Raw genomic sequence first — 13,047 nt, forward strand, 5'->3', positions numbered from 1 at the left:
TCTGGGTGGGTGCACAGCATCCCCAGCTCCCATTTCCCTGTGACACCGTAGATCCCAGGTGGCATATACAGAGCTGTGGGAGCCTGTGCTGGGCAGTGCAGGCTCTGTGCTGGCTCAGAAGAGCCCTTGCTCTTTAAAAGCCTGGTGTTTGGAGCACGGGTCATTAAACTGCCCGGTAAACCACAGAGCAAATCCCATGTGAACTCCAAGAGAGCCTTTTGCACTCCCAGGGATGTCTCTCATGAACACGACCCCTGCCTGCTGCATCACTCTCAGTGTTTCTTCAAATTCCATTTTTCCCCTCACAAAGCCCCCCCTAGCCCGCTCTGCCTCCAAGCCCCTAGTTCACTGAAGCACCTCATAAATAATAGATCCTGTCTTTGTAGCCCCATCCTTGCTCTGGGCTATTTCCTCCTGCTCTCCATGCACACGGAGCTCTCTTTGAAGAGCAGGAACATGAGGAGCTCACAGGGCTGGGGTTTGCATCAGTGTGGTTCTTCCGCCTGCAGTGGGAGTTCAGCCAGAGTACGGCCTGAGGTCTATATCCGACTGCTGCGGGATGCCTGTGGCTTTGGTGGAGCGAGAGAAAAGCCTGGGAATGCAGGAAATGGCAGTGGTTTGATACAGGACATAGGCATTTTATGTGGCTGTCACCTGATGTCCATTATTGTCCACCCAGTGCATGGTATCCCAGCTTCAACATGGATAGTGTTGTCCCTGTGAAATCCAAGGCTTCCCAGGATAAACCGACTGCAGACTTTTGCTTTAAATATTTTAGAAATCAGTTCTGTAACATTTAATATTGTCTTCTGTAGTTTCTGACCTTGAGTCCTGGGGATAGGAATAAACCCCAGAGTGAGATTGTGCAGCCCTGGTGTCACAGCCCTGTCCATTCTCCTGGCTTCTCTCTTGCAGGAGAGTTCACAGCTGTTGGACTGGGAAAGACCATGCAGTTCCAAGCCCCTGCCGTGGACACCTTCCGCAGCACCAGGTTGCCCCAGTCCCCATCCAACATGGCCGACAAGAGAAGCAGCACTACTGTGGTATCACCATTTTTGGGGACAGCTCAGCTGGAGCAGCCTGGAACTGGAGCAAGGACATTGATGACACTCTGGTCCTGTGTTTGAACCTGTTTTCCCCCTGATTCTGCCCATGCAAAAGAGATTTGGGAAGACCTTGGGAAGGTGTTTTGGTAAGAAATGTTTAAACTTTGTCTATGCTGCAACCTCTCCCCTGACCCTCAGTGAGCCCCAGCCCCACCAACAAGTTGCAGTGGAAACAAAGGCAGTTCTTGCTTCAGATTCTTCAGAGATAGCAATATGTCAGGAGCCCCTGGAGAGGCTGAAAGTAAATGAATCAGTGCTAGAAAGTGAAGGATATCATCCGTGCTGAATGGTGAAAAGGAGTCCTGAACAGTATCTTCATTGATTTTCCTGTAATTGACACAGAGCTCGGCTCGCCGGAGGCTGCGGCAGGAGCGGGGAGGCCCAGGTACCGCTCCCGCCTCAATTAGGCAGCTCGGGGCTGGGGGCAGCTCCAGAGGAGCCAGCGGGTCACAGGGTGCTCTGCAAGCTGCCTTGAGGACAAGGGGCAGCTTGGAAAGACGTGTCCCAGGCTGTCAGCAGCTCCCCACCAGTCCTGGCATAGCCCCAGGTGCACCAAACCCTCAGCCGGTGAGAAACACCGGCCCTAAGTCAGGAAAATCCAGCAGTGGCAGTGGCAGGAAATCTGGTTAGCTGAGATCTGAGGCTCTCCAAGGAGAAATTGCCTCGTGTGTGAAACCTCTCAGCTGGGTGGTGGGACAGACCCCGCTCTCTGGGCACCCATGGTGCAGCAGGGGTGGCACTGCAGGAGGGATGGGTCCCATCGAGGAGAAGCACGGCCACACCTCACAAAAGGAACCAGGAGCATCGATCACTTCACAGCCCAGCGGAAGAGCCACCTGTCAGGTTGGGCATGTGCTTAGGAAAGTTTCCCAGTTTTGACTTATTCATGCAAAAGGTACACGGTCTTTATAACAGCACAGGAAACTTGTGCTTTGAAGATTTGCCCCCACTGAAATCCACTTTTTCCAGGCTATCTTTGCAATTTCCCTCCCTTCTTTGAAGCTTGTGTTTGGGGTCTCCAAGCATAAGGGGGTCTCGGTCTGCCTCACAGCGCTCCAAGTGGTTTTAAAGTCTCTTTAAAACCAGGTGCTTGTCAGCCTGGTGGGGTGTGAAGATCCATGAATTTATTACCACGAGCCTTCTCCTCCCTCCTCGGCTGCGTTTAGCAGCCGCGGCTGATGGATTACAGCAGCTCCGCTTGGACTGCAAAGGTATTCCCGGGGGAAGGGTGTGAGGAGCGAGCTCCTGCGGCTCCTGGGTCATCCCGCTGGGCTAAGGAACCCTCACATCCCGGCCGTTAAGGCAGTGGGAGCAGCCACGGAGGCAGGAGCCAGCGGCAAACGGGGGGCACAGCGGGGACATTGCCACCCGTGCCTGGGGCCAGACGGGACCCCAGTGAGGGCTGGGCAGCCTGGAAACAGCTGGGATCCCAATAACCCATGCGCGACCAGGTGTGACCGTAGTGGGACCCTGGCAGGAGCCGGCGGGATCCAGGCGGGACCCAGGCGGAACCCCGGCCGTCCCCCGGCGGGACCTCGTCCGCCTGAGCCCCGCGGTTTCCCTGAGTCACTCCCTGCCCGGAGCCCCGCGTTCCTGCTGATGCAGCGCCGGGGTCACTAAATGCTTTGTTGAACGCCTGCCCGCGTGTGCCTAAGTGCTTTCAGCCTGGGTGGCTGCTGAATCGGGTTTCCTGGGACAATTATTTTGAACATAAGTACCCAAAGTCTGCTCGAGTCCTTTTCTAAGTGCTTACATTATTTTGTTTTAAAAACCTGGCATTGCATCCTTATCCCTGTGGTCAGAGCCATCGTAGAGATGTACTTATTTTAATTATATTTGGAAAAACGCTCGCTGGGCACAACGGGCACGTCTCTTCTCCTGACTCTAAAACGTGCAGGGATTTCTCTCAGCCTGTGAGCTCTCACTCTTCTGGCAGTGCCAGGAGCCCACCAAGCCCCAGGAATGGGATCACATCCCATCAGGAATCTTTGGGAATTCAGTCCCAAGCCTCAGTGGGAAACAATGAGAATAATCCTGGTGTGCCCATGAGGTCTGATTGGGGTGTGTGTTGCTACCTCTTGCACCCACTGCTGCTCTTAGTGCAGGACCAGGGTTAGTTAAGCCAGGCCTGGCAAGGCTGGCAGCTGAAGGAGGTTCCTGGGGGCTCAGGAGAACACGGCTGTCCCTGGAACAGGGAAATTGCCGGTTCCCCAGTTATTATTAATTCTTCACCTAGTTAAACCACCAGGAATTTACTAAAGGCTTCAGGATTTAAGCTCATCATTTCTTTTAATAGTTTATTACATTTTAAAACCATCCCACCACCTGGTTTGTTGCACTGCATTAATGTCTCCTGTGCCAATTGCTTCACCTCCTTCCCATGGAAACTGGAGAGATCGCAGAGTGGGGAGCCTGTTCCAGAGGCTCCTCTTTGTAGTGGAGAGAGAGGAGATGAGCCCAGCCGTGTGCCCAGCACGGCAGGGTTGGAGGGCACAGGGGGATGCGCAGCACCACGGGGACGCGTGGCACTGCTGGGACTCATGGCGCTGCCGCTCGCCCAAGCTGCTGCCGTGACCCCCGTGGGCTGGCGCGCGGCCGGATCCCTCGGGATGTGTCTGCCTGTCTGTGGCAGCCGGCCTCAGCAAGGACGGCCAGCCCACTGTGGAAAATCCTAATGAAAGAGCTAAAGCTGGGAAGAGTGAGGAGCGATTAGTGGTGTGCATGCAGCTGAGCTTCCTGCAGATTACTTGTCTTTAGGCCTAATCCTCCATGCTGGAAAAAATCCCAAATCTCTTCATTTTTTTATGGAGTGATTATCATAGACTGCGGAATGATTGTGTAAAAATTAATCCTGGGGGATGAGATCAGGTTTGGAGTTGCAGTGTGGTGCTGGCCAGAAGCTGGTAAACAAACCTTTCCTGGAGTGAGGGCATTAAGCTCCAGTGGCTCCCTTGTTTTCCCTGCTTTTTATCCAGAGCTCCAGCTGGGTGGAGGAGCAGCACATCACTGGGTGGCCAGGGGTGCCCACAGGGCCAGGTCCCAAAAGGCTTTCCAGGGCTTCCCTGAGGTGGGAGGGAGACTGTGGAGTGGGCAGGGGGCTTTGGCAGGACACACCAGCAGCGGGACTGTGCCGGCACCCCCGGCTCCAGGCGGTCACCCATCCTCAGGGCTCGGGTTCAAGAAGGTGCTTAAGCCCAGCATTAGGAGAACACGCCATCCCCATCCCGCTGCCAAGAGTGATGGATCTGTAACTATTCTGAAGCCACCCATGAATATTGCATGTGTATCCACTTATTGGAGCCTCCCCTGCATGGCTGCCTGGGCCTGGTTTAATGTTGGACTGTCAGGAAATGCAAGCCAGGGAGGAATAATTGGGGATCAGCCCTTTTGGTGCCAGCAGGCGAGGGTGGGGGGGGAGTCAGGCAGTGAGCTGGGGGCGCTGCCAGGGATGCAGCTCTGGGCTGATTTAAATCCCTGCCTCAGGTGTTTGATCCCTGGAAGCGAACAGCATATGGCTTTGGGGGAGCTGCCTGCTGGCAGAGCCCAGGGCAGGAGCAAAGGGACAGGGATCACTTGCTCAGCCCTGTCTGGAGCCACTGGAGGGAGAGGTGACAGCAACTTGGAGTCCTGCTTGCAAGCTTCTGCCATGTTTCTCAAACCCAAAAGTAGAGCCAGGGCACCCAGGACCCGCTGCTGTGGTGGCAGAGCGCTGCTGGTGTGCACACGGGATGAGCAAGGTCAGAAGTGCTCGTGGAAAAGCAGCCCGAGAGGGGGCTCTGCAGTGATTCACTCAGTCAGGAGTTGGACATGAAGCCTGGGATAATTTTATGCATTAATCAACAAGAGAGGGAACGTTTTACTGGATGGCCGACGTCCCTCCCATTTACACCGCACGGCTCCATTGATTTCATTAGGATCTGCCAGGCAGGAATGAGAGCGGAACTTGGCCCCCTTAATTAAGACGACTGTTGCTAAAGGCAGAATGATGGAAAATAATTAACCCTGTAAAAAAGCCACACGATGCTGAGAAGGAGAAATACATAATTTAGGAATCAGGAGGCCATTATGCAATATTAATTGCAGACAGCATGTCTGAACAGCACGACACACGGTGAGTCGTGCTGTTCCTCACAGAGCTGCTGGAGAGGCCAATTTGGCTCTGATGTCCAATCAAGAGCCCCAAAGTTGCATCTCTGGAATAAATGTCCTCCATGGTGGGGTCTGGATGCATTTGGTGGGCCCAGGGTGTGCTCAGGAGAGCCAGCAGGGAGCTGCTGTCTCCACTCCCAGAGCTCCACAAATACGCTGCTTCTGCTGGTGGAGGCTCAACCAATTTAATTAATTAAAGTTCTAATTGTGCTAAGGGAGCTTTGACCTCCTAGGAGGACCCTTGCCCTTCTTTGCCAAGAAAATTGGATTATTTCTTCTAGTGCTGATTGTGAGAGCCTTCTCTGCTGTTAAAATATGCTCTCTACTTCCTAATCAAATGACTTAAAAAGGCCAAACACAGAACTTTCAACAGCAATAGCAACGCACCCATTTATTAAAACAGCCACAAGAAACAGCAATTCCATAGGCAATTTCTGGAGAAGGCTATAAATGGATGTGAAGGGAAGGTCCACTTGTCCCTGGTGACACTTTAGGGGTTGGATACTGGGCTGTGAAGCTCCTCTTAACAGAAAAGGAACCAGAGCAATGCCCTGGAGATCAGGATGTCAATCACCCCAGGGCTGGGATAGAAGCAGGAACAGCTGACAATTTCAGGATGAGGACACTGCCACAGCTTCATGGCTGTCATATTTATTTCACCACAGTGAATCTTCTTTACCCCATTGGTTCCAATATTTAGCTCTCAGAGGCAACTCCATAATCATGGAAGGGAAAGATGGTGGTGAAAAATCAATTAATGTTCATTTCCTATATCATTGTCATGAATGGCAAAGCTGGTAAGAGCCCTCTTGTTTAACTCTTCGTAGGAGAAAATGGTTTTCCAGGGGTCTTGGCTCCCAGTTGCCCCCTGCTCGCAGGGAAATGGTGGAGGTTGTGCGTAGTGCAGGGCTACACATAAACCAGGAAGAAAATCCTCTGTTGGTTCCAGATCTCACTCTGTTTTACTAACATACCAGGACACATTTTATTTTTATTTATCTCTTATATTTTGATATCTTACATTCTTAATTCAGCCTTAGGGGTTTCCTTCTCGGTCCCCATTGCAGAACAGGCCTAAAGCTGTCTGGACCCAGCAGCAGGTGGAACTGTGATACACAGCCACTAAAAAGTGTCAGCGATAAGTCATGACAATGAACTACCATGGTAATGAAATTGCTTCCAGGAAAACAACGTAGAAATCTCCTCTTGCAGGTCCTGCTGCTGCTGCTGCTCCCTCACGTGCCCAGATGTGTCAGGTCCATCGGGGTGGTGCAGAGTGTGGGCAGGAGGAGGCCCAGCTCCCTCAGGTGTGCGCACCTGGGCAGTAGAGCAGACAGGGTCGTGCCAAGCACCCCCCAGCATTCCCATCAGCAGCACATGCGGCCTCTGTCCTTCAGCCCCCTCTCCTTACACACTAAATCAAGGAATTATTTCCTAACTGACTGTAATTTTATTTTGCAGCTCTCGCTAATGAGCTCTTTGTGTAATGCATCATAAATTACTTACAGCAAGATTTTTCTTTTACTTAGAATGGGTAAAAAATCGGCGTTGGCTCCAGCCTGTGCCCGCCGTGCCCACACCGTACTGGATTTTTCCAGCCAATGCTTAGCTACTCTCAAGCCCTAATTTTGCAGATAAACAGCTTCTATTTCATTAAATGAGCTCTGCACAGAATGTTTATCTTAGTTATTTCCAGAAAATTAATTCATAGGGCTTAATCTGTTTAGCATCTGATTAATGGGATTTTTAATCACCCATAATAATGATAATAACAGGCTTAAAGTAATAACCCAGGCAAAGGTGTGTATTTGTCTTTGCTCTGCCTGTTGTCCTGACAGACATCAGTGCTGCACAATAACTCCAGATATTTGGCATTGTTCCTTTCAGATCTATTGATCAGCTGGGAAAACCAGGCCCATTTTGAATCAGTCTCATTTAACAATGTTTGTAAAAGCACCTGTTATCAGAGAGGGAGTTTGGGAGGCAGCACTGGCAGCTCCTGGAACCAAACTGCATACAAACTGCTGCCTGCTAGGACACAAATGCCATTAAGCCCTGTCTCTGATAATTAAACACCTGCTGCATGACACCTAAAATCAGACTTGTTACCAGACATGGCAAGGGGCACAACAGGGATGTGTTGGAGCGAGGACTTAGTGGGACAGTGACCATCCTGTGGCAGAGATGTTTGGGTCTGAAGTGTTGCATGGTGGGTGTCTAAATTCCATTTTTGATCCGAGTGCCACATCCCCTACTGCCAACCTCAGGGTCCCACCTGGCCGTGAACAGAGCAGCTGAGACCAAACACAACTCTCTGCAGATGTGGGCAGGGCTCACCCTCCTCCTGTCGGGATTTATTCCCAACTCCTTCCTGTGCTGCTGCAGAGTGCCAGTGGCTGGGCTTGCAGGCTGCTGTCCTGGCTGGGACACCCTTTGCCTTTTTGAGGGCAGAAACTCCTTTTCTGCCTCACAGAGACATGAAGATGACTGGTTTTGGCTCTGGCATGTGAGCAGGAGGTCAGGGCACAGGCTGCAGCACTTCCCTGGGAGGGATCGATACCCAGCCAGCTGTGCTCCCACTCTGAACAGGGAGGAACACGGACAGGCATGTGCTGGGGGAGGCAAAAGGTATCCTATGCCTCTGCCCGGGCTCCTTCCTTCTCCCTGAAATTGGAAAGAAATGGATCAGTCTTTGACTCTTTTCGGGGTGAGGGGAAATTGCAGAATGAAGATGACTTGAAAGAACGAGATGGATGGGAGTAACTGGAGCTCATCCTCCACGGGAGAGGAAAATGCAGCACAAACGATGATGTTAGCCATCCATCCATTGGTCAGGGCCTTTATTCTGAGGTCCATCATGGGAGGACTGGAGCACGGCGCCAGAGGGGGCTCTGCTGGTGCAGGAACGTGCAGCCATAATAACCCATTGCTCCCAGCTGCACAGCAGGTCCCCCAGTGCTGTGCCCTGCCGGGGCTCTCAGGGGTCCCAGGAAGGAGAGGACATCCACACTGGGCTGTGGTGGGAGGCTTGGAGCAACCTGGGCTAGGGAAAGGTGGCCCTGCCCATGGCAGGGGGCGGCACTGACCCCCTTTAACACTAGGCTGTAAGACCCCTTCCAAATCAAACCATTCTGGGATTCTGTGGTTTCCCATGCCTGGGAATCCTCCTCCACACCAGAGGCAAAGCCCCGGGGCATCTCCCGGCCCAGAGGTGAGGCACAACCCTTTCCCCTGCTTTTTCCCGTGAGAATTCCCTTTTGCCCAGGGGAGGCAGGTCTGTGTGTTCCTAACAGAAACATTCCCAGCCGTGCCACAGACGGGTGTCCCCATCCCCGTGTCACTCTCCAGACTCAGAGCTCTTTGAGGTGGTGCTGGGGCCAGGGGATTCCCTGGGGGAGCAAACACCCGTTCCTAGGTGCAGGCCAGCTCCTGCCACTGCTCCTGTGGCTCCTGAGGAAGGGAGGGATGAGCTCTCCCTGGCACGGCAGTTATAAATTCCCAGCAGAGCAGGTTCCAGGCTGATTGCCTTTCCTGACGGAGTCTCTCTGTAAATGAGGCTTTTCACAGATGACAGATAGAGCTGCTCCTGCGGAGCATAAATCCTGGCAGCCCAAAGTGCCGCCACAGCCTGTTTAACAGCCTGCTTCCCCCAGCCCCGAGTTCAGCTCCTCGGGATGACACAGCGCTCCGGTGGCAATTCCTCATCAATTAGCACTGTCGGCACCGCTGGGCCCCGCCGCCGCTCCGCTGAGCCGGGCACTGACCCTGCTCCGGAATCAACTTCCTCCGAGGATGGGCTTCCCTCCACTGCTGCAGGCTGCAAGGCCATTCCCCTTGTCTGCCGGCTTCTCCGGGACAGCCTCCTCCCCCTCGTCCTCTCTCTCCTTGCAGGCTCTCCCATGTGCTGTTTATCCCTGTTCCTGACCTCTGGAGCAGATGGCACTGCGGGGTCACGGAGCTCCCCGCGACGTTGGGGCTGAGCAGAGGGTCTGTGCTGCACATTCCAACCAGGGCACCCATGGCAGGAGCACAGGGGTGCCCCAGTGCAGGAATTGGCAGGGAAGGCCAGCACAGGGATGTCCCAGTGCAGGAACTGGCACAGGGATGCTTGGCACAGGGATGTTCAGGTGCAGGAATGCTCCATGCGGTGCCCTGTGCCAGACTCGCAGCAAGGAGCACCAGCAGTGCCAGGGAAGGACAAAGGGCCCATCCATGGTGGTATAAAGGTCTGTCACTTCCTGAGATGGACACAGCTGTGCTGATTTACCCTGTGCCACACAGGCTGGATCAGGAGGCAGCTCCCTGCAGCCTCTCCCCTTAACCACAAATCCCAGCCCAGCTGGAGCCTCTCTCATGCCGATGCTGATCTGGTATGGCACTGCTGAGGCATCATGTGGAGGAATCAGGTTTGCCAGGCACCCAGGGTACTTCTTCCTGGAGAAACTGAAAGTTTGCAAAGGAGCACAAACATTTAGGTGATCCTGCCCCTTTCCCAAGGCAGCTGGTTCCTGTTGGAGAGCCATCGGCATTCCGGCCGAGGCAGGAGCCACAGCCCAGTGCTCATTACTCTGCTCCCAGATGAACAGTAAGTCTCTGGAACAGTACTTACAGCCTGTAATAATATTACTGCTCGCTCTGCTACATGGTCCCTCAGTCATTTTTTCAATTAAAAAAGGCCCAATGCTCTATTAACCTTTTGCCTGCTCCTCCATCCTTCATCTGCCGGCGGCCAGGATCGCAGCCGTGTGTTAAAGAAGGCATAGATTACTGTAAAGCAGCGCCGAGCCCTCTGTCATGGCCACGATGAAGTGTCATTTGTTCATTTAAAAATATGAGCCAGTTTATCAAATTCTCCACCTCTGAACCGGTGCTGCAATCTCTTTGTTACCCGTGCAGGAGGCAGGCGGAGTGAAGCCAGACGGGATGCCGGGGTTGGCAAGGCTCCTGATGCCCCTTCTGCCATGGACGGATGTGTTCTGCCCCCAAATCCTTCAGCAGCAAGTGCCGGCAGCTCCAGTAAGTGTTATAAACCAGTACATCTATTTTCCTGGCCCTGGCACAGGGATGGCAGGGGGGAGCTGCTGTTCCCGGCTGTCCCGTGCCTGTGGCCGTGTGTCCCATCCCACCTTGCACCTCTGCACCTGGAAAACTTCATCCCGTTCAGCTTCCATGGGGTTTTCCTGGCAGGGTTTACATACGGACCCAGGGAAGGTGCTGCCGCCTGGGGGTGCACCCGGTGTCCCACCACTGCCAAGCATGCTGCCTTTTATTTTATTCCGATTTATTTCTGATTTGCTGCTTTCATTCCTCTCTCAAGACACCAGCTACTGGCTCTAGCTACAGGGACTTGTTAGACAAGAGCCCCGGATGCTCCAGTTTGATTTCCAGGATCCACAAATAACAGTGTACAACACATTATTTGCTAGAAATTACCTGAAGCTCAGCCCTCTGGAGCTCACTGTGCTGTGCAGAAAAGAGACCCTGTTCCAATCAATATCCTTTCCACGGTCTCTGCCTGTCCACTGGCCATTATTTCACTGGTTTTATTTTGCTTACAGTCCCAGCTGCATCAATATAAGAGCTCCAAGTGGTTTGGAGGTGGGTTTTGAGCTCTAACCCTCTCCCTGGGAAGGTTCCAGGTCCTGGAAAAAGATGATATCCATAAAAACTGCTTCAGAGTCCAGCAAAAGTGCCTGTCTCTGTCCCAGCAGTGGAGAGAGCACAAGAACAGAGAATTTGCAGCATCATCTCCAGTTTGAGCAGTGTCCACATACATCCCCTTCCCTTCCCAGTGAGGTGTGAAAGGGCTCGGATTAGCTGGGAGCCAGACCAGCCAGGGTAAATGGGGCTAACTCCATATGAATATTGCTACTGAGCTTTATCCTACAGTGCCACGCTGAATTCATAGATTGCTCATTTGGCAAAGGCCTTGGAATTTCACTCCCTAATCCTACTTGTACCCAAGAGTGTGTGCCTGTGTCAGTGGGGAAGGGCTTGCACAGCTTGCTCCCAGCTCCAGTCTGGGGACTCTTTCCTTATGGAGCAACCTCGGGTTAAAGCTGCTTTGTTATTCTGCAATTTTTCCTGCAGAAGTTCCCATATCCAGCTATCAGGGCATTTCCCCCTCTTTCCTTGATGAGCTAAACATGTCAGGTTCTTTCAGCTGGTTGCTGTGCAGTGTCTTTTTGGCTGCAGGTAATTTTTATGTCTATTTTCTGCCCTCTCCCCAGTTTCCAGCATCCTTTCGAGCCCTGCGTACCACAACAGGCTGTAGCACTGCAATATCTGGCTACAAGTGCCCCATGCTGAGGCAGGAGCAGCTCCCTCCGCCTCACCTACATTTACCCGGGGCTTCCATTAGCCCACTTTCCCACAGCAGCTTTTTTGGGTATCACGTTCCATTATTTATTTGAGGACAAACACCTAAAAGCTGGATGTTTTTCAGAGCTGTTGCTCCCGGAGTGGTCTCCTCTGCGGTGTCCTCCCAGGACATCGCACGTGACACTGCTCCAGCTGCAGCTTTTACTGCTGCCCCCCCAGCTCCTCCAGCCTCCCCCTGCTCCTCTGCTTGCTGCGTTCCTGGAAGTGTTCAGGATGGGGCCTGGGGCAACCTGTTCTAGTGGAAGGTGTCCCTGCCCACGGCACGGCACTGGATTGTCTGACAGCAACTGGATTGTTGTCCCAAGCCAAACCAGCCCCTCCCAGCCCTGGGATGCCCGGCTCCTTTCCTGGGTTGTGCCCCATCCCGCCCGTAATGTCTCTCTCCCCGAGAGTTTATGTGGATTAGCAGGTCACTTTGTGTAATCCACAAACCTCGCTGATCCCCAAAGGACGGCTGTAATGGGATTGTGCCACCTTTTCCAGGCTGGATGTACCTCCCGTCCCTGGGACAGGCTGCTCCCTGTGCCCGCAGGCTCTCCCTCTCCCAGCCGTGCTGATCTCCCTCCTTTCCCTTCTTGGCCCCCAGATTTATTATTCTACAGTGATTGTGTTGAATTGCATTTGAAATCAATTAGCACAGGTACTCAGAGATGAATGTTCATGCTCTGAAAAAAGGTGATGAAAACATACCATTTAAATAGAAATCAATTTCCCTTTCATGTATATCTTCCTAGCTGCTGCCCGAAATTAATAGTTTTTAGATATTTGTGGGGGAGAGGAGAGGCTCCCCTCGTAAAGCACTTCCCTCTCCTCCTCCTCCTCCTCCTCCCCTCGGCTCCCGGGCTCTCCCACGCCGCTTCCCTCTCCGGCAGAGGGGCTGCTGCGTTCGCCGAGCAGGAACAGCTCGGCGAGGAGCGGCTGCAGTAGCCTCCTCCCTGCTCATCTTTTCGGGCCGTCATTAGCCACTTCTCCACGGGAAAGTCTTTAACTGGAGCACGGATAAACAGCGGGGCCGCAGCGCAGGGACCCCAGGCGGTGCCGGATCCTCATCTCAAGCCCGAGCGCCAATTACCCTCCCAGGGAGAGCAAGGCGGGGATGGAGGGACCGTCCCTCCGGAGCCGGGGCAGCGCCGTCCGCCCCCGGCACTGCCGAGCACAGGGGAGCCCCCGGACCTCCAGCAGCCCCAGGCACCCCTAAACGGGCTGGGGTCCCCCCTTGGGTCAGCTCCGGTGACACTCGGGCTTCAAGCTGGGGACAAAAGCCGGGAAAAATCCCCAGAAACAAAAGCGCCTCTTTGTTCAGGGCAGCTCTGAGTGTGGAGCCTGGGGAGCCGGCTGAGCTGAGGGTGCCCCTGCCAGTGCAGCCTGGGCTTGGTGGCTCCACACACCCTTGCCCTTCCAGCTACCCCGG

General features: G+C 53.5%; 1 long non-coding RNA gene across 4 annotated transcripts in view; it reads left to right on the forward strand.

The window, feature by feature from the left end:
* The window catches only part of LOC128782180 (uncharacterized), a 32,596-nt gene that overhangs the window by 7,935 nt on the left and 11,614 nt on the right, over nt 1–13,047 (forward strand). For 2 of the 4 annotated variants that reach the window (XR_008428687.1, XR_008428690.1), the window contains exons 2-3: nt 916–2,001; nt 10,152–10,271. This is a non-coding gene — a long non-coding RNA (uncharacterized LOC128782180). The remainder of the gene's footprint in view (nt 1–915; nt 2,002–10,151; nt 10,272–13,047) is intronic. The other 2 variants (XR_008428688.1, XR_008428689.1) reach the window with 2 other exon arrangements.

The sequence above is a fragment of the Vidua chalybeata genome, chromosome Z (genome assembly GCF_026979565.1).
Source record: "Vidua chalybeata isolate OUT-0048 chromosome Z, bVidCha1 merged haplotype, whole genome shotgun sequence".
NCBI classification, from domain to species: Eukaryota; Metazoa; Chordata; class Aves; order Passeriformes; family Viduidae; genus Vidua; species Vidua chalybeata.